The sequence below is a fragment of the Ranitomeya variabilis genome, chromosome 7, assembly GCF_051348905.1.
Source record: "Ranitomeya variabilis isolate aRanVar5 chromosome 7, aRanVar5.hap1, whole genome shotgun sequence".
NCBI lineage: Eukaryota > Metazoa > Chordata > Amphibia > Anura > Dendrobatidae > Ranitomeya > Ranitomeya variabilis.
This window is the reverse complement of record NC_135238.1, coordinates 145,201,550-145,223,633: the sequence shown is the minus strand read 5'-3', so window position 1 is coordinate 145,223,633 and position 22,084 is coordinate 145,201,550. Positions and strand designations below refer to the sequence as shown.

General features: G+C 44.3%; 1 long non-coding RNA gene across 2 annotated transcripts in view; it reads left to right on the top strand.

The window, feature by feature from the left end:
- LOC143784134 (uncharacterized) overlaps positions 1-16,275 on the top strand; it is a 33,936-nt gene extending 17,661 nt beyond the window's left edge. For both annotated transcript variants that reach the window (XR_013217718.1, XR_013217719.1), the window contains exons 3-6: positions 2,219-2,324; positions 2,581-2,646; positions 11,669-11,715; positions 13,303-16,275. This is a non-coding gene — a long non-coding RNA (uncharacterized LOC143784134). The remainder of the gene's footprint in view (positions 1-2,218; positions 2,325-2,580; positions 2,647-11,668; positions 11,716-13,302) is intronic.
- Positions 16,276-22,084: the final 5,809 nt, after the last annotated feature.

The window sequence follows — 22,084 nt, the reverse complement described above, 5'->3', positions numbered from 1 at the left end:
TAAACATCGGGTTACTAAGCGCGGCCCTGCGCTTAGCAATCCGATGTTTACCCTGGTTACCCGGGGACCTCGGCATCGTTGGTCGCTGGAGAGCGGTCTGTGTGACAGCTCTCCAGCGACCAAACAGCGACGCTGCAGCGATCGGCATCGTTGTCGCTATCGCTGCAGCGTCGCTTCGTGTGAAGGTACCTTTAGACACATCCTGCCTTCCTCATCGCTGTGTACACTAAAGGATGCTCGCTGGGGGATATGCTGGGGTGAGTAAATATTTGACGTTTGTGTCAATTGTCCCATACAACAACTCTGGTGACTTTCTAGGTTGCATGATAAAGGTATGTTTTCAATTAAAACAGACAATTCCAGGAAATCTGACTTTTTTTTTTTTACTGGCATTTACAGTGCTATAGCTTTCTATTTGGCTTTACTTGGGGCTGTGCTGTACTTTGCATAAATTAGTTGTACAGGTGATTTATCAGAAACTTTAATATACGGTACTTTGTCATAGAATTATTTGTTCTTTCTCCACTTATAAGCCACTTAATCACCTCTACCTCCTGAACTCCTCATTCACTGTGGGGGGGACAGCTCAGTTCAGTTTTGCTCTTACAAGATGGGTTGCCAGCTCAGTGAGGTGTCAGATTACATGTTTTTATATTATGTGGGGAGGTGATGGCAGTGAGAAAACCTAGATTGTGCTGAGCTTTCTAACAAGTATCTTCTCGCCTCTGAGCTGGATTCACATCTACACGGCTCAGAACTGTTGTACAATGTCCTCCATATATCTGCTTCTGTCTGCGCTTTCAAAGGAAAGAGCAAGAAACCTTGTGTTCTGTGTATGAGATCTCATAAGAAATGGCGCCTGCAGAGGAGGAAACGGATGAGAAATGCAGGAAACGCATCATATAATGGACAGAAATGGTTATTCGCCAGGCACTCACAGAAAAATTCTGTCTGAATGGAGATCAAGCACACGCACCTTCCCTCTATCCATTCTCTATGGGTCTGCCAGAGGTAGCGTGGGTTGGTGGGGGTCCCAGCGGTCACACCCACAATAACTTATCTTCTATCTTATTGATGGGGAATAACTTATTAACCCCTTTATCACCTTGAGTTCTTTGTTTGTTTTCTGCTCCCATTCTTCCCAGAACCATTTTTTTCCCCCGTCAATATGGCCATGTCAGGGCTTGTGTTATTTTTTTTTCTGCGGGACGATTTGTACTTTTTAATGATCTTATTGATCTTAATGATCTTATTGGTTTTACCATATAGTGTATTGCAAAACAGGAGTAAAAAATTCCAAGTGCGAAGAAATTGCAAAAAAAAAAAAAAAAGTGCAATTCTACAATTGTTTTGTTTTTACCCTGTTCACTAAATGATAAAACTGACCTGCCATTATGATTCTCCAGGTCTTTGAGTTCTTGGATACTAAACATGTATAGGTTCTATTTTAAGTGGTGGAAAAAAAATCCAAAGTTTGTAAAAAGAGGAGAAAAAAGGCATTTTTTTCTTTTTTTTTTTTTAATGATCATGGTCTGGGTGAGGGCTTATTTTTTTGGCTTACAGAGCTGATGTTTTTATTGATAACCTTTTGGTATAAATATGATATTTTGATCGCCCGTTATAGCATTTTCATGCAAAAACGTAATTCTGGCGTTTATTTTTCCTTGTTAACGCCGTTTACCTATCTGATTCCTCTTATATATTGATCGGGTTTTTCTGAACTCGGTGATACTAAATAGGTGTATTTATTTTTTTATTTTTTCATTTGTTTTATTTTGAGTGGGGCCAAGAGGGGGTGATTCAAACTTTTATACCTTTTTATTTAAAAAAAAAAAACAAAAAAACTTTTCACTACCTTGAATAGTCTCCATAGTCGCTCTTGTTCTGAGCGCTGAGGAATGCTCATGTGCTCTCATGTGATTGCTGTAAGTAGCTCAGGGCCTGGATTTGCAGCCACTGACTCATTTTAATTTTTATCTCTTCCATTTGATAGAATTGCTTTTTTCTTTTTCTGATTATGAAGTCATGGTGGCTTTTACAATATAGTCCTCATACGTCATATTACGTTACAGGGGTTTATGGATGAGCGAGATGATCTGTGGGGACGGTAGTACAGGATTGCACCCTGACGGCTTCTATCTCTAGATGCTTTTGTTCACCCCTTGTTGTTTGTGTATAGCGCTCACTTCTGTACTAATAGCAGTATGTATTATTTCAGTTAACTATGAAGCTTTGATTATTACCCTCTCTGTGATCGGAGGAGCCATCATCTTGTCCCTGATCCTCTGCTGCTGCTGCTGTTGCAGGAAAAAGAAGAACAGAAAGTAAGTGTGATCCGGTATCAGATGGGTGGCACGATGGGGATGTTTGGTTATTTCCCAGGTTCTTGAACTTTTTTGTGAATTCTTTACTGTGCAGCAATTTTACACAATCAGAAGTTATACATTGACATTGTCTAAAGGAGATGTACATGCCTCCCTCCTGTTCTTCTGACCACTTTATTGTTTAATAGGAGTAGACATGCCATCAGACTATATCTCCATTTCAGATTTTGTTTTTTGTTTTTTCCCTACCCTTTAGCTCAAGTCTAGAGACTGAAAAATCCGTGAGAGAGAAGGAGGAGAGACGAGTCCGCCAGGAAGAAAGGTAAGATAAGTAAAATGGATGTGGGGAGAACACTGGGCACATGCAGAAATCTCTTCTGGCGTGACTAGCGTTGAGCGCATGTACTCGAATAAGGTGTTATCTGAACATGCTCGGGCGCTAACAGTGTATGTTGTGGCGTGCTTGAATACTATGTTCAACTTCCCGCGGCTTTGTCTCATGGCCATTCGACAGCTGCTACACATGCAGGGACTGCCTGTTTTAGTTGATCCCCCGCATGTTGAACAGCTGTGTGATATGCAGCCGACGCGATTTGAGTATAGTATTTGAGCATGCTGAAGACCAGAGCAAGCTCAGATAATGCCTTATCTGAGGACACTCGCTCAACACTAGCCATGACCTAAACATTCAGGTCCCGATTATCGCCCACCTTCTGCTCTTGCATGTTTAGGATTGCATCACAGTGGCACAGATTGTGATTTTTAATAGACATATGCAATAGAGCCATATTAGTTGTGATGCTATAGGTGCCCTCAATATGCTAAAAATCTCCAGTTCTGTAGTAAGGCTTTAGCTAAGTAAGATAACATTAGAAAAATAACTAATTGGGCTCCCTATTTGGGTGTAGGTATCACCACTTTATATCTTTTACTGTTGGCGTTTTTTAAAGGCAACTTTATAACCCTTTCACGACATGCGCCGTACATGTACTGCGCATGCCGTGTCTCCCCCTTTGATGCAGGGCTCCGGCGCTGAGCCCACATCAAAGTCGCGACATTTCAGCTGTTTTGTACAGCTGACATGTGCGCGCAATAGCGGCGGGTGAAATCGCTATTCACCCGCCGCTATTAACCTGTTAAATGCCGCTGTCAAACGCAGACAGCGGCATTTAACTACCGCATCCGGGCGGGGGGCCGGAAATGACGTCATCGCCGACCCCTGTCACATGATCGGGGGTCGGCGATGTGTCAGGACAGTAACCATAGAGGTCCTTGAGACCTCTATGGTTACTGATGCCGGCCTGCTGTGAGCGCCCCCCTGTGGTCGGCGCTCAGCACACCTGCATTTCAGCTACATAGCAGCGATCTGATGATCGCTGCTATGTAGCTGAGCCAATCGAGTTGTGCCAGCTTCTAGCCTCCCATGGAGGCTATTGAAGCATGGCACAAGTAAAAAAAAAAAGTTTTTAAAAATATGAAAAAAATATAAAAAATATAAAAGTTTAAATCACCCCCCTTTCGCCCCATTCTAAATAAAACAATAAAAAAAAAAATCAAACCTACACATATTTGGTATCACCGCATTCAGAATCGCCCGATCTATCAATTAAAAAAAAGCATTAACCTGATCGCTAAACAGCGTAGCGAGAAAAAAATCCAAAACGCCAGAATTACGTTTTTTTTTGTCACCGCGACATTGCATTAAAAGCACGTATCTGCGCCGAATTGGTATCATTAAAAACATCAGCTCGGCACGCAAAAAATAAGCCCTCACCCGACCCCAGATCACGAAAAATGGAGACACTTCGGGTATCAGAAAATTGCACTTTTTTTATTTTAAGCAAAGTTTTGAATCTTTTTTCACCACTTGGATAAAAAATAACCTAGACATGTTAGGTGTCTATGAACTCGTAATGACCTGGAGAATCATAATGGCAGGTTAGTTTTAGCATTTAGTGAACCTAGCAAAAAAGCCAAACAAAAAAGTGTGGGACTGCACTTTTTTTGCAATTTCACCGCACTTGGAATTTTTTTCCCGTTTTCTGGTAAAAGACATGGTAAAACCAATGGTGTCGTTTAAAAGTACAACTCGTCCCGCAAAAAATAAGCCCTCACATTGCCATATTGACGGAAAAATAAAAAAGTTATGGCTCTGGGAAGGAGGAGAGTGAAAAACGAAAGGATTGATCATGAAGAGGAAGTCTGGGCTGCAGCTGATCTGACATACTCGTGTTCACTTTGTGCTAATGTGGGGACTGTGACGCCAGCGCTGAATGGGCGCCGGGCACCACATGTCGTCCACTGCACGAGAGCCACAGACCACAAGTGCCGACACCGCTGGAATGGCATCGGCACAGGAGGGGAGTATAGTTTTTTTATTTTACTGGGGCCCAAGCATTTAGTTCATGAAGTGGTTGTCCTAAGTACATTACGGTTCCAAAATGTAGGGTCACCCACACAGTTTTGTGTTTTTCATGAAAATTCATATTTTTATTAACCAAATGAGCTGCCAAATAAATCCAAAAACTTTTTTCCACCCTTGTCAATGTCTCGACTAGGTTTTAATATGAAATAAGTTTTTCCTTCAAACTTTGCTTTCGTCAAAGAATGCTCCGTTTGCAGCAATTCCAGCATTGCAGACCCTTGGCATTCTAACAGTTAATTTTCTGAGGCAATCTGGAGGAATTTCACCCCATGCTTCCAGAAGCCCCTCTTACAAGTTGGTTTGGCTTGATGGGCACGTTTTGCATACCATACTGCCAAGCTGCTCCCACAGCAGCTCAATGGGGTTGAGATCTGGTGACCTCGCTGGCCACTCCATTACAGATAGAATACCAGCTGTCTGCTTCTTCCCTAAATAGTTTTTGCATAATTTGGAGGTGTGATTTGGGTCATTGTGCTGTTGTAGGATGAAATTGGCTCCAATCAAGCGCTGTCCACAGGGCATGGCATTTCAAAATGGAGTGATAGTCTTCCTTATTCAAAATCCCTTTTACCTTGTACAAATCTCCCACTTTACCAGCACCAAAGCAACCCCAGACCATCACATTACCTCCACCATGCATGACAGATGGCGTCAGGCACTCTTCCAGCATCTTTTCAGTTGTTCTGCGTCTCACAAATGTTCTTCTGTGTGATCCAAACACATCAAACGTGGATTCGTCTGTCCATAACTTTTGTCCAATCTTCCTCTGTCCAATGTCTGTTCTTTTGCCCATATTAATCTTTTCCTTTTATTAGCCAGTCTCGGATATGGCTTTTTCTTTGCCACTCTGCCCTGAAGGCCAGCATCCCGGAGTCGCCGCTTCACTGTAGACGTTGACACTGGCGTATTGCGTGTACTATTTAATGAAGCTGCCAGTTGAGGACCTGTAAGGCGTCAATTTCTCAAACTACAGACTCTAATGTACTTGTCTTGTTGCTCAGTTGTGCAGCGGGGCCTCCCACTTTGCTTTCAACTCTGGTTAGAGCCTGTTTGTGCTCTCCTCTGACGGGAGTAGTACACACTGTTGTAGGAAATACTCAGTTTCTTGGTAAGTTCTCGCATGTACCGTATATACTCGAGTATAAGCCGACCCGAGTATAAGCCGACCCCCCTAATTTTGCCACAAAAAACTGGGAAAACTTATTGACTCGAGTATAAGCCTAGGGTAGGAAATGCAGCAGGTACCGATGAATTTCAAAATTAGAAATAGATGCTCCATACCACATTATGGCCCCATAGATGCTCCACATAAAGCTGTGCCATATATAATGCTCTGCACCGTTCATTATGGCCCCATAGATGCTCCATAGAAAGCTGTGCCATATACAATGCTCTGCACCGTTGCCCCATAGATACTCCACATAAAGCTGTGCCATATATACAATGCTCTGCACCGTTGCCCCATAGATAGCTGTGCCATATATACAATGCTCTGCACCGTTGCCCCATAGATGGCTGTGCCATATATATAATGCTCTGCACCGTTGCCCCATAGCTGTGCCATATATATAATGCTCTGCACCGTTGCCCCATAGCTGTGCCATATAGTGCTCTGCACCATTGCCCCATAGCTGTGCCATATAGTGCTCTGCACCATTGCCCCATAGCTGTGCCATATAGTGCTCTGCACCTTTGCCCCATAGCTCTGCCATATAGTGCTCTGCACCGTTGCCTCATAGCTGTGCCATATAGTGCTCTGCACCGTTGCCCCATAGCTGTGCCATATAGCGCTCTGCACCGTTGCCCCATAGCTGTGCCATATAGCGCTCTGCACCGTTGCCCCATAGCTCTGCCATATAGCGCTCTGCACCGTTGCCCCATAGCTCTGCCATATAGCGCTCTGCACCATTGCCCCATAGCTCTGCCATATAGTGCTCTGCACCGTTGCCTCATAGCTGTGCCATATAGTGCTCTGCACCGTTGCCCCATAGCTGTGCCATATAGCGCTCTGCACCGTTGCCCCGTAGCTGTGCCATATAGCGCTCTGCACCATTGCCCCATAGCTGTGCCATATAGTGCTCTGCACCGTTGCCCCATAGCTGTGCCATATAGTGCTCTGCACCGTTGCCCCATAGCTCTGCCATATAGTGCTCTGCACCGTTCATTATTGCCCCATAGCTCTGACATATAGTGCTCTGCACCGTTGCCCCATAGATGCTCCACATAAATCTGTGCTGCTGCTGCAATAAAAAAAAAAACACATACTCACCTCTCTTGCTTGCAGCTCCTCGGCGCCATCTTCCCGGCGTCTCTCTGCACTGACTGATCAGGCAGAGGGCGGCGCGCACACTATATGCGTCATCGCGCCCTCTGACCTGAACAGTCAGTGCGGAGAGACGCCGGGAAGATGGCGCGACACCCGGCATGTGGAACGAGGACAGGTGAATATGTAATACTTACCTGCTCCCGGCGTCCCGCTCCTTCCCCCGGACAGCTGGTCTTCGGTGCCGCAGCCTCTTCCTCTGTCAGCGGTCACCGGCACCGCTGATTAGAGAAATGAATAGGCGGCTCCGCCCCTATGGGAGGTGGAGCAGCCTATTCATTTCTCTAATGAGCGGTCCCACGTGACCGCTCAGGGGAAGAGGCTGCGGCACCCGGAGACAGTGGGACGTGCAGGGGGAGCGCCAGGAGCCCCGGAAGCAGGTAAGTATATGACAGTGCTCACCCGCCGACCCCACCACCGATCATGACTCGAGTATAAGCCGAGAGGGGCACTTTCAGCCCAAAAATTTGGGCTGAAAATCTCGGCTTATACTCGAGTATACACGGTAATAGCCTTCATTTCTTTTCAAAGGAACTTTATTAAATTTTGTATTTAACCGGGAAGGGTAAACAAGGGAGGGAAGGATGGGAGGGAGGGATATGAGGATAGGGAAAGACCCCTATACAATAGGGGAGACAAGCAGACATTTAGATCAGTAGAATTTCACATGATAAATGTGGCTTAAAAGTAATACTTTAGAATGGGTTAAGTAAAATATGCGTAGAATAACGGATGATTATATCAACTTTAAAGGTGCAGTAGGCTATGAAATAACTAAGTTAGTTTAGGCCAGCAGCTAAATTTGTAACTAAAACTGCATAATAAAAGGAGTAACATCGCTTAATAAATCTTGAAAAAATTTGGTAACCAAAGTTTGAGTAGCTGAGGGAAAAAAATGAAAGCCTGTCAAGGTAGGACCATCATTGATGGTCCACAGACTTATTGGGCAACAAGTTCGGTTCAATCACATGTTGTGATCTGGACTATACAAAGAGAAGAGAAACATTCAAGGGTTTAGTTTGGGTTTGAAAGTAGGGTCAGAAGAAGACCCGGGATGTCCTATACCCGCACGGTTTAGAAAGTCCATCGCCTCTGCTGGAGAAGTAAAAGTACGCCATTTTGCCGCGAAGAGGAATCTTAGACTAGAGAACTGGTGCCAGTTGTATTGCATTCCAGCCTGTTGCAGTCTATTGGTGGCGAACTGAAACAGTTTACGTTTTTGCATAGTGTCCTTGCATAGATCCCTGTACAAGGACAAGTGTCCATACTGAGACGAGAGAAACCTTGGCTCCCTTGCGGCGACTAGCAGCGAGTCTCTTAGCCAATTGGGGTATAATGAGACGATGACATCCGCGGCAGTATTAGGCGGGAGAAAGGGAGGTCTCCGTATCCTAAATGCTTTCACTATTAGGTTTTTACCTTTAGTCTCGGGGAGCATGTAAGATATCATGGATGAAATATATTTTTCTAACTGAAGTTTCCCCACCGATTCCGGGATACCACGGACTTTCAAGTTGTTTTTTCTTTTGTAATTTTCAAAATCAGTTAATTTGGCCCTGAAGGAGTCTATATCTTTTTTTAGATTGACCAGGGGATCTGGACGTGCAGGCTCGCCCTCCGCATTATTACAAAACGCCAACCTTTGGTGTTTGCTTGGAGAGGATTTATTCGGGATGTTGGGGGAATCATCAGAGGTCGTGCTGACGTTAGAGAATGGGGCACCATCAATTTGCGAAAAAACTTCTCTGAATAGATTTTTGAATATTTTTTCAGATGACCTAGTTCCCTTTAGCTCCATAGATGACAGAAGAGCCTTACACAGGTTAACCATGAATTTCATAGAGGGATACTCGTCAGAGGCCACAATTTTATCAATCGGGGAGTAATTAGGGACCTCAGTACAAGGCTGCTCCTGCTCCATGACGCTCACATCTGAGGTTATTGATATGTCATCTGAACCACTTAAGTCTTCCATATCACTGGACTCCTCTGAGCACCCCTCTAAATCTGTTAACCCCTCATTGTCACAGTCATCCATAAGATCATTATAATCACGGTCAGAGGAAGCTGAAGAAACTGTGTGATTGTCTGATTGTGCACCCCTCTCTACCAAAGATGTCATAGAAAGGTCAGGGGTCAAGAAAGGGTTATCAGAGTGAAGCTGTTCTTTGAGTTTCTCTTCAAGCCCTGTGGCGATAGATTTAATAAATGATTTGGGCAGCAAAGCAGTAATTTCTGCTATTTTTGCAAATGAAGTGGATTCATCCTCATGCAGATTAGGATTCCTTAATGATAATAGGCACTTATTGTTGGTGTCCATTTGGTTCATCTCCATTGCCTCCTTCCCATCATAGCTCATCAATGGGGGTGACAAGGAGCCATAACTGTGGCTGAGTTCCTGTTTACAATATGGCTCTGCCCCATCTCTTATAGACCTGCCCCCTTTTTGAATGTCATTCACAATACTGCTGTTTTTACTTTTATTAGGGAGCAACCTCCCCCCCTTGTTCTGGGGGGGCGATCGTCTCCCCAAGCACCCTCCTTCATAAATCAATGCATTAGCAGGCGATACCTGCCGCTCCTCTGCAGGTTCTCTGTCCCCTGCTGCGGCTCCCGGCAACTGGTGTCTCCTGCTCCTGTCACTTCCGGGTATGAACTCCTTCGCGTCATACCTCAGTGAGCCGCGGTGCTTCGGGTGGATCACTCCGCTGCCGGTCTGTCGCTCCGTCCATGTCCCCGCTCCTGGCTCCCACAGCGGCGCGGTGGCTGGCGCCGCTGACAAGGATCCCCTCCTCTCCTCACCGCTCAGCGTCGCTGACTTGCCCGGCGACGCTGACTTGACAGGCGCCGGGATTCTTGTAGTAGGCACCTCCTCGCCGTCCCAGGTGTCCCTCCGCCGCAACGCTGCATCACAGATCTCCGTGGTCCCTCTGCCTCCCACCGATGTACCTGCGGTCTTTGTCAGAGTTGGTGCAGGGGCAGGGGACCTCGGAGCAGCTGCTGTCTGAGTGAATTTCTGTGAGTCTTGGGTCCGCAGGACCGTTGGTTTTCGGCCGGCAGCTCCTCTGCTTTGGATCACGGGACTTCTTTCTTCCCCACCAGGGGGAAGCCTGCTGCCGCCATTGTTTTTCTCCCGGGTACTTCTCTGCCCAAATGAGGGAGAATTCTTAGGTGTGCCAGCGATTTTCCTCTTCCCTCTTGATCCTGGCATGTTTATGTATGTTGGGGAATATAATAGTCCAGAATTACGTATGCTGAATTAGTAGCAATTAAGGGATTAACAAGAGCAGTGCAAAAGCACGTCCACTCCTGTCCCTTGGCAAACCACGCCCAATAGCCTTCATTTCTAAGAGCAAGAATAGACTGTTGAGTTTCACATGAAAGTTATTTTTTCCTGGCCATTTTGAGAGTTTAATGGAACCAACAAATGTAATGCTCCAGATTCTCAACTAGCTCAAAGGAAGGTCAGGTTTATAGGTTCTCTAATCAGCCAAACTGTTTTCAGCTGTGCTAACATACTTGCACAAGGGTTTTCAAGGGTATTCTAACCATCCATTAGCCTTCTTACACAGTTAGAAAACACAAAGTACCATAAGAACACTGGAGTGCTGGTTGTTGGAAATGGGCCTCTATACACCTATGAAGATATTGCATTACAAACCAGACGTTTGCAGCTAGAATAGTCATTTACCACATTAACAATGTATAGAGTGCATTTCTGAATCATTTAATGTTAGCTTCATTGGAAAAAACAGTACTTTTCTTTCAAAAATAATGTAATTTCTAAGTGACCCTAAACTTTTCAACGGTAGTGTATGTATTTAAAGAACAGGCACTGCCACTCATGATGGCAAGTAATAATGTTATTTATTTTTTGTTTTATGCGAGTGCCTTGCTGATTTGTTTCTTCATAGTCATGGCTTCCTTCTGTATGTAATGAAATATTAGAGAGTTGGCTTGTTCTTTCTTAGATGACCTTTCTGGGACTCCTAATATTGATTAACTAATTTTAAGATGCATCATCGATATCAGACCAATGGGGGTCTGACTCCTGGCACCTTCGTGATCAGCTGATTAAAGCGACAGTGGCACAGCTCCATGTTGTGACTGAAGAAAATTAATTTGGCTCATCCATGTCTCGTGGTGAGAGTATGGACCTCAGTTCACACATCAGCCGTGGGCCTCGTTAACTCGACAGCCTCCAATATGACTGAGCAATGTGTGATTTCAGTTACTGTAGAGAAACTATAAAACTTTGCCAGGTTCCCTTACATATTCATCTGATGCCTGTTGGTCCCATTAGTGCGAAACGATGTGATCTACTTAGTAGGGCACCCGGGCAATAAACAGAACTATTCAAAGTACAAAACACGTTTGTTAGAGCTGATTGGAGCTACTCCGTTATCCCATCAGGTGCGTTCACGGTGAGGTCCCCCTGTATTGTGCTCATACTAGGGGGAGGACAGGACATGTGTTGGGTGCCATGAACTGACTGGAATTGGATGGTGTCCATCCTGTCATTAGCACATGGTATAACTGGGCTCCAGTTGGTTTATGGCTTCATATTATATTGTGTGTGTATTTCTGTATTTTTAGGAGGGTCCAGATGAAGTCCCGACACGATGAAATAAGGAAGAAATACGGTAAGTTTCAGGGTTTGGTTTTTTTTGTCTCCTTAGCTGTTTAAGAAAGCACAGCACGTTAAAGTGTCAGTCAAAAATATAAGAGTAGGGTTTTGGGATGTACTGATGTTTGGATGCTGCCTCTCCCTGCCCATAAGCTGTAAAATGCAAATTAAAAAAAAAACAACCCTATGAACCAGCCTGTATTAGATGTCTAATAGTTGGAGATGGTGCAGCCATTCTCAGGTCTAAGGTTCTTATAAGGTCTCAGTGCCAGAATCGTGGTGGCATTCCTTCATGTTCCATCATGCAATTTTACATTTTTTTCAAATGGCGGCCACTACAGTAGGCATGTATGCCTAGATAAGGATTCTGGAGGTAACTGTAGAATCAGGATTAGGGAAAAATGATAGCAGAGTCGGCTTGACATGGGTCCAAAAATCGATGAACAGCGCTCCAATCAGGTGTAATGGTATCAAAAAGAGTATTTATTTCGCCATAAAACAGCAACGTTTCGACCAGAAACTGGTCTTTTTCAAGCATGTTGATTGGAGCGCTGTTCATCGATTTTTGGACTGTTGAAGTATCCATGATGGTTCCCTGGACATGGAACGGGTGCTCCCTTGAGTGAGTGCTGTCAGCCCTCCTTTTTGTTCTATTATGGCTTGACGTGGGTGTCATGGGAAATGTGTGAGCCATAGAACTCTTTGGTGAGGGATAAATAACCACTTTTCTACTTATTTCTTCAGAGTATGTAATATAAATTCTTTACTGTAAGAGCAGTGAGACTATGGAAATCTCCCACATGATGTTGTAATGGTTGATTCACTATGAACATTCTAGGAGGGTCTGGATGACTTTCTTGAAATATATTACAGGTCCTAGGCACTAGATTCTGTCCTGGAGCGTTGATCCAGGGAGCTAGTCTGCTTGACGTATGTGAAGTCAAGATTATTTTCCCCTAATATGGAGCTATTTTGTGTCTACCCCGTGGGATTTTTGCCATCCTCAGGACCAACTAGTTGGCCTTTAAAGCGACCCTGTCCGCAAGATTTTGCTAAGTAATCGTCTTGCTGTTCCTGTGTAATCAGTGTTAAAAAGTTTTCAGTTAATGATATTCTTGTGCTCTTGGGCAGGACTGTAGGCAGAGTCTTATCTTCCTGCTCTAAGCCAGAGAAACCAAGGAGAGACCTGCCTACAGGCTGCCCCCGAAGCACAAACATGTTCCTCATCATAGAGACGGATACAGTCTCACCCCGGAGCATGGGCATATCATTAACTGAACAGTTCTAACACTGATTACACAGGAACCACAAGACAGATTTCTATACACCCGAGGTATCATTTTAATCAGTATAACTGATAATGCCTATAGTTTTCTTAGCAAAATCCTGCTGACCGGTTTGCTTTATGGTTGAAGGTAGAAATTAGTCCATTAATCTCAACCTATAGCCTATGAATAAAATCTACAATGTTCTTTATTGCTATATAACAACAAATTGATGTTTCTTAAAGAAAAGAAAAAAAACAACTTTCCCAATAATTTTCACGGCATACTTAAGCTATGGTTCCTTTATAACATGTCTTCACTTCTCTTTTCACTTGTAGGTTTGTTTAAGGAAGATAATCCCTACTCCAAGTTTGACAGTTAAGGCCCGGAACGTTCAGAACTTAAGGATTTCACTTTGTAAATACTGTGTGAACCCACATCTTTCTCCAGCAGTGACCATTCCCCCTTGATGGTAATGATGGGACCAACTGTGAAAGAACCCTCTCCTCCCAAACATCAGACCATCCATCCTTCTTCTCCTGATGCGATGTTAGGTTGGGTCTAGCTACTTTACAAGTGTGTTCCTTATCCAGTTTCAAATGTGCAAATTCTCGTCACCCTTGAGTTGGTTTCAATATTTCAGGTTGCGTTTTTTTCTTTTTGAACACTCCATTTGTTTTATAGTTAACCACTGTGCACGTTCTTTATATATTGCTGTTCTGATTTTTTTTGTTTGTTCTTGAGCCCCCAAAAATCTTGCATTAAGCAAACTATACATGAACCCTCAGCTTCATATTGTATATTATAAAAACACATCTATTATGTAGGTGCCACTAAAGCCGAGAATGAGCAATTTAAAGGGGTTATCTGGTATAGAAACTTATTTGAAGGCCAGGGACACACTTGCGAGTGTAATGCGAGAAACTCGCACTAGTCTCGCCTGAATACCCAGCACTGCCGCTGGCACTCTGGGCTGGAGCGTGCGGCTGCATAGAAATACGTGCAGCCGCACTCTCTGGTCCCAAGTGCCGGGTATTGATGCAAGAGACTCACGAGTTTCTCGCATTTAACTCGCAAGTGTGACCCCGGCCTAAGAGGGAGCTCTGCATTGCACTGCTCAAATCCCTCATTTCTTGGCTAGAATAGATCTGTCCTATGATGAAATCTCCTGCTTTGTTTCTTTGCATGGGGCAAATGAACTGAACACTCAATCCTGGGTTCCTCCTCACATTGCTGCTGATCACATGAAGAGGGATGTTCCCTGAGACACGCTGTGGGATTGTCCACAGTGTTAAACCCTTTAACCTCGACAAGTTGTTGACCCTCCTTTCTCATGCTGAGTAATGGTCATAAACTTATAATTTGGACAGCCAAAAAATACGCTGGTGCATTGTTCACTCCAGTCTTGATTGAGGGGTTGTATAGAAGTCAGAGTTGCCGGATTCATTAGGAGGTGCACTCCTCTTATTGAATCAGGCGAGTCTTAAATGTGGCATACGCCTCACCACAAATCTTACTGCAGTCAGAGCTAGCTGAAATTGGTGTGAAAATATCAGTGTCACAACTTTTACACAACCCCATGTTGTGCAAAATTTAGGACATTTTCAAAGTATTTTGCACTAGAATGTAAACACTTTGAATTGGTGGAATAACGAACTGAAATCCCTAATTTATGGCAAATTTAAAGGGTGTTCTCAACTTACCCGTGGCAATGGAGGATGACTTCCTGTTCGCTGAAGGTCTGACAGCTAGAGCCCCGATCGATCCAATAACTAGAGATCTGAGCTCAACCGATCTTCAGCAATCCTATTGGGACGAGTGCAGTGGCAGTGCCCATGATTGACCTCTGCTCCATTCAGATGGAGCTCCTTAGGGCCCCAGTTCTCGGGATCAATGGAAGAGCCCCAGTGACTGAAATGAATTGTAAAATAAGAAATGCCAGCATATACTTGCCTGCTGTCTCCCAACCCACCCCGTGGACCTCACAGGTTGCTCTGGCGATCCGCTTCAAGCTCTAGAAGCTGTGACTGTGCCGTCCAGATGTCACCGGACCATGGAAGCCTGTGACTGGCACAGCACGTCATCCGATATTTCTGACCACAGCTGCCTGTGCTGGATCTACAGGGTGACTGTAAGGCAGTATGCCTCTTTTTAGTTTAGAATTAGTGATGAGCGAATATACTCGTTACTCAAGATTTCCTGAGCATGCTCGGGTGTCCTCCCGAGTATTTTTTAGTGCTCGGAGATTGTTTTCTTTGCTGCAGCTGGATGATTTACAGCTATTAGCCAGCATAAGTACATGTGGGGATTCCCTAGCAACCAGGCAACCCCCACATGTACTCAGCCTGGCTAATAGCTATAAATCATTCAGCTGAGGCTATGAAAACTAAATCTCCGAGCACTAAAAAATACTCAGAGGACACCCGAGTGTACTCGGGAAATCTCGCGTAATGAGTATATTCGCTCATCACTAATTATAATAGCCCATCCCTAAGAAAATTCTCTTTCCTAGCATCAGACAACACCTTTAAATGGTGAACTCTTGTGGCATTTGCAGACTTTTGAATACTAAGTTGTTGGTCCGGGCTTACGTAGGAGCAGCTTGGAAACCCAACTATTGCTGCTAAATGTCTTGGTTCTGTAGACTTTACTAATCTTTTAGCTTGTGTGTTGCAAAAAAAAAGTGACCTTATGGTGCAGTAAAATGCTAGAAGAAGCTTGCTCATTTTGCAATATCCTGTAATGTATGAGCTACAAATATCACATTCGGTTAGTGCCTTATATTTTTTCTATTTTATGGTTTCCTGGCCCAAAATATATGGGATCCATGCAGCCGTATCTATCGTGGTGAGTGCTAGCCCCAGGTACACCTTCTTCAGGGATATACAACTTAAGCCAAATGCATTTCATAGATGTTGAATAAATGCCGCCTTTATTTCTAATTTCCTCGATGGGTACGTGGCTGTGCCCCGCTCTATAGTGCCTTTATATAGAAGTGCCATATCTAGTCCTATTTATGAAATACTATACTGCAAGCTTTTTCTCACTTGCCACTTTTTACTTTGTAACATGAATGTAATGTTTTTTTTTCTAACCGTATATCTGTTCGGTTTATAGACATCCTGAACGTGAGCTGTAACAAAATAACTTGTGATATAAGTAACTTGATCAAAATGCATTAACAGGCTGCATAATGTTAATGTAGCACTAACACTTCTTGATGTAGCAGATTTGATTACTTTTATGAATACCTTAATGTAATTTTCCATGAATTTGTTTTTTTTTAAAACCTAATAAAAAGAGCCAAACTACTTGCTGTATGTGTCGTTGTGTATCCCGGACTGAATTGTATCATGTAACATACTAAGCATTCATCCAATAAAATATGCAGCCTTGGACTAATGCAAATCTTTAAAAAAATAGTTTGATACATGGGTTTTTCCCCCTTCTCATCAACACTCCAGCAGTCAAGGTGCTCATTAATTGAATGGGAGAAGATGTAAAATTTATCCTGAACCTTTTTCCAAAACTGTTTAAATTGGTCATCCCTTCATAACTAGAAGAGCGGAGAAGCACAGGGTCACAAAAGCTAGGAAAGTTGGTGATCATGCGCAGTGCATGATCAGCAACTTTCCCTGTCAGTGCAGCGCTGACAGCTTCTACAGCATGGGGATGCTGCTTCATCTCCATGCTGTGCAAGCGATCAGCCTTCATAAAATGATAGTCCCACAGTGGGACAAAGTGGGGAAAAAAGTAAAACTTTTTTTTTTTTTTTTTTTAAGAATTGTAAAAATATAGAAAAAAAATCAAGATATTGTATCTATAAATAATTTGTATGAAAAAAGTATAAACAATAAAAGTACACATTTGGTATCGCCACTTAAGCAACGACCCGACCTATAAAACTGTCCCACTAAAAATAAAAAAACAAGGCAAAAAACAATGCTTGATCGTCCTACCGCCGAACAAAAAGTGGAATAAAACGCCATCAAAAAGACAGATATAAATAAACATGGCACTGCTGAAAACGTCATCTTGTCCCACAAAAAACAAGCTGCCATACAGCTCCATCAGAGGAAAAATAAGTAATAGCCCTCAGAATAAAGCAATGTAAAAGTAATTCTCTTTTCTATTAAATGGTTTTTATTGTGTAAAAGTGCCAAAATATAAAAAAGATATAAATGAGGTATCGCTGTAATCGTACTGATCTGGAGAATAAAACTGCCTTATCAATTTTGCCACACACTGAAATGCTGTTTTTGTTCATTATGCCTCCCAAAAATCAGAATAGAAAGCGATCAAAAAATGTCATGTGCCCGAAAATGGTGCCAACAAAAACGTCAACTCGTCCCGCAAAAAACAAGCCCTCACTTGACTGTGGGCCAAAATAAAAAGCGTCTTTTAGTGTGTGACAGGAGCCAAACATAAAAACCCGCTATAAATCTGGTATTACTGTAATCACACCGACCCGAAGAATAAAGTCGCCTAATCACTTATCCCGCATGAGGAACCACATAAAAAATTAATAAAACCAATTCTGCACATGCATTATTTTTTTTCATTCTGCCTCCCAAAGATCTCAGTAAGGCTCAGCGCACATTTATTCTGCGGTCTGCTCTGAGTGCTTGCATCGGGGTTTCCGTGTAAATCTCTGAAATAAGTGATTCAGACAGATCCCCCGGTGGAAGATTCTCTATAATGAGGCAGATGGAGGCACTGTGGGCGCCATAGGACCTGTGATCCGGCGGTGTCTGTCTTTTTAGGATTGCATAAAAGTACAGTTGGCCACAGTTTTGTGCATTTCTGAAAAGGACGCCGCTGAACAGAGGCCAGACGGAGCCCAGAGTAACTCTGCTGCCTCGTTATAGTGAATGGATCCCTCAGGGGTTTCATCTGTCGCGTCACTCAGATTTAGATGGAAACCCCAAAGTGCTCATCGTAGAGCGCTGGATAAATGTGATCCCAAACGTTATGTAAAATGTTCCCAATAAAAGCTTCAACTCAATCCACAAAGAAAGCAAGTCCCCACTCAGATCTGTCATCTGTTAATGGAAATATAGGGGGTTTCCACGTTACTGGTAGCACAAAGTCTCTGGAAAAGCGAAATGGCTCCCCACCCGCCAATAGAAATTCAGCAAATTCTGTGCTCCCAAATCCAAATGTCCTCCTCCCTTCTGAACCCCAGTGTGCCTAAACCACATATTGCGTCCATGTTTTGCATTTCTGAAGCAATGAGAGCCCGCCTAATTTACAGGTGCGTGTCTCCAGAAGCATGGGCTGGGCATAATGTACTGGTGACTACAACGGCAGTTTTGTAATTTTCACTTGATAACATCCACTGTTGCTTGTTTCTGGAAAACACCCATGGAGTCAAAATCGTCACTACAGCTGTAGATAAATTCCCCAAGAGGTATAATTTCCAAAAAGGGGTCACTTGAGGGGGGATTCTGCTTTTCTAGCATTTAGGAGCTCTGTATATGGAGTCCGCAAACTGTTCTAGGAACATCTACGCGCCAGGAGGCAAATGGCGCCTCGTCCCTCCTTAGTCTCTCTGTATGGCGAAGCAGTACTGTACAGCCACACATGGGGGTATTGCCACATTCAGTAGAAATTGTGGGACAAATTTTGGTGTCATTTTTACCCACTTGTGTGAAAATGTAAAATCTGGGGCTGAAACGAAATTTTGAAATGTAGTTATTTTTTCTTCACTGCCCAGTGGTATAAAATTCTGTGACACACCCATGATGTCAGTATGATCACTGCACCCCTAGATGAATTCATTGAGAGGTGTAGTTTGTAAAATGGGGTCACTTATAGGGGGTTCTGCTGTTCTGGCACCTCATGGGCTCTCCCAGTGGTTCATGGCACCTGCAAACCATAACAGTAAAATCTGGCGATCCTTGCCTTCTGAGCTTTGCACTGTGCCTAAAAATATTTCCTGATTTACATGTAGGGTATTGGCTCACTCGGAAAAAATGGACCTCAGTATGTTAAAAAAAAAAAAAAATCTTTTAGCTCTTAAAAAAATTTAAAACTTGGGGCTAAGACAATGTTTTAGTGGCAAAAATTAGAGATGGGCAAACCCAAACAGTGAAGTTCGGCGTCTGTACTGAAACCTAGTGTTCTCGCACGAACACCAAACACAGACTTCACGGGGGCGTGGCCTAGCGAGCCATGTGAGAGGACGTGCGACGGCTCTCTCTCCCCGCACCGCTCCTATAACTCACCCTTGGAGGCGCCGCTGAACGCCGAAACTGGGCAGGGGGGCATCACTGGACCCCTGCGGAAGGAGGAAATCACCGGAGGCAACGGGCGGAGAGAAGCGGCGATGCCACACGAAAACAGTCAGCGCCGGCGGCAGGCGCGAAAATTCAAGATGGCGCCGTGGCTGAGGAGGCGGCTAAAGCCAGCGCTTCATACCGCTGGAGGTAATCGCCCGGCTGGAGCGGTTTGCGCGCACGGAGGACGGGGGTGCCCTGCTGCTGGATCCTGAGGGGCTTGGAGAAGGGGAGACCCCGCAAAGGCAGAGGAGAGGAGGGGAGGACATTCCCAGTGTGGGGGAGGAACCGCTTTCCCCAGGAAGACCTCAGGGAGTGCACAGCGTTGATAGTGTGACTCCTGCTGCCAGCCCAGTGCTGACTAATGATTCTGATGTGCAGCACCAAAACATGGGGGAACCAACACTGCAGGACATTTTTTCTGTTATACACTGCAAATCTGCCCTGGCTGCGCTGAACATAAGGGTGGATGATTCAAAAGTCGAAATGAAGTCCCTTAACTCTGCTATGCGCAAGGTGGAGAAGACAGTGGAGGTGGTGGAGGAACGTGTGGGCAGTGTGGAGGATCAGACTAACGAACTGTTAAAAAGAGAAAAGAAATACATCCAACGTATTGCAGAATTGGAATTTAAAACAGATGACTTGGAAAACCGTTCCCGCAGGAATAATTTAAGACTAATTGGGGTGCCGGAGAAGGTGGAGGGGAATAATCCCACTGAATATATTGAGGCATGGCTTAAGAACTCGGTGGGAGGCAAAGACCTTACAAATCACTTCTCGGTGGAGAGGGCTCATAGAGTCCCCACTCGGCCCCTGCCACCTGGTTCTCCCCCTCGAGCTATATTGGCAAAAATCTTGGACTACCGGGATCGGGAAACCCTATTAAGGAAGGCCAGGATCAGTGACGGCCTGAGCATAGACGGAAATCGGATCTCCATTTATCCGGACTAATTGGCATCGGTGCAAAAACTTAGAATGAAGTTTGGTGAGGTCAAGCGACGGCTTCGAGAACTGGACCTAAAATATTCAATGCTCTACCCGGCTAAGCTTAGGGTGGTAGCGCTGGACCGTGTTCACTTTTTTCAGGGTCCGGAGGAGGCTATGCACTGGCTGGATATTAATGCCAAGAAAATAGGCACGGACCGGAACCGCTGAGTCTGATTCTGAAGATTCGTGATTCCACTGGCTATGCCTCTTTTTGGTTTTTGAGCGCGCTTTGTGTTTTCTGACAAAATGCTCCCCAAAGTTAAAATACTGTGTTCGGCGGCGCAATGAATAGTTCATATTGGTCGCGGTGGGAGGGGGAGAGAGGGATGGTAAAGGACATTGTTCTAGGTTGTACCAAGCGCTCTCAGTTCTCATATAGAGAAAGAAAGTTTGTTATATCTGAATTTTGTTGAGTTTCAGATGGGGAAGGATGGTTTGGTTGGGGGGAAGGGAGGGGGGGAGGTGGGTATTGGTGGAGACCTGGGGGAGACTGTTCACACATGTTGTCTTTCTTTAGGAAATGGGAGGGAATGTTAAAATTATAAGTTGGAATGTTAGGGGGTTGGCGGACGCTACTAAACGGGCGGCAATATTTCAGTATTTGCTGAAACAGAGGCCCTCGGTGATTTGCCTGCAAGAAACCCACTTAGTGGAGGAAAAAGTTATGTTACAGAAGCGTTGGGTGAGCAAGGCATATCACTCGACGTTCTCCAACTATGCAAGGGGGGTGTCGGTTTTAATCCATACAAATACTCCATTTGAGGAAATAGAGGTTAAAATTGATAAGGATGGTCAGTATGTTTTTTTAGTGTGTAAAATCTTTAATCGTTTGGTTTGCATTGTTTCATTATATATACCCCCGCCATATTCGGGTAAGAAAATTCAGGACATATTGGAGTCTATGAGAGGATGGGATGGGGTTCCCCTTCTAGTGGTGGGAGATGTGAACAATATAGCGGATGATCACTGGGACAAGAGTAATCACGCCTTGTTGCGCATGGACGGCAATGGTACCCCTTTTGGAAATTATCTTAGAGAAATAGGTTGGATTGACTTATGGAGGGTTCGTAATGTTAATACATATTCTTACTCCTGCTATTCAACTACGTATGGTTCTATGTCATGGATCGATGTAGCCTTGGGTAATGACGGGATGAACGAATTGTTAAGTGGGGTGGAATATAGTCCTAGGATTTTATCAGATCATAGCCCAGTTCAGGTCTCTTTGAAGTTATCAGGTCAGGTTGGATCGGGGAGGACGGGTTGGAAGTTTCACCCCTCTTGGATGCAACTTTTGGATATGGAGGGGGTGGGAACGGAGATAGAGGAGTTTTTTAAGATTAAAGAAGGGGGCGCAGAAAGCCATGTAGTATGGGACACTATGAAGGCATATTTAAGGGGTATTCTGTTTCGTGACATCTCCAGACATAAAACGAGGACTAGAGCACAGGATCAAGCTGTTTTGAAAGAACTGAAGGCAGCTGAGGTGGCGTTGGGGGCCCATAGCACCAAGGAGTCCCGGAGCCGTATGAAGGTAGCTCGGCAGGAGGTTAATCAGTTATATCTGAAAAAGGCAGAGAGGTCGAGGGCTTTTCAAAAAGAAACTTTCTATTCAGAGGGGGAAAAGGTGGGACACTTACTTTCTGTAGTGGCTTCTGCACAGAGAAGCTCCTCACATGTCTATTCCATTAAAACTGAGGACGGGACGCTGGTTACTCGGGGGGAACAAATTCTGGAAGTGTTTAGAAAATTCTACGGTAAATTATATACTTCTAGCGTGGGGAAGGGGTCTGAGGATATGACCAGGTATTTGGAGGGGATTGACCTGCCTAGGTTGAGTAGGGAGGAATGTAAG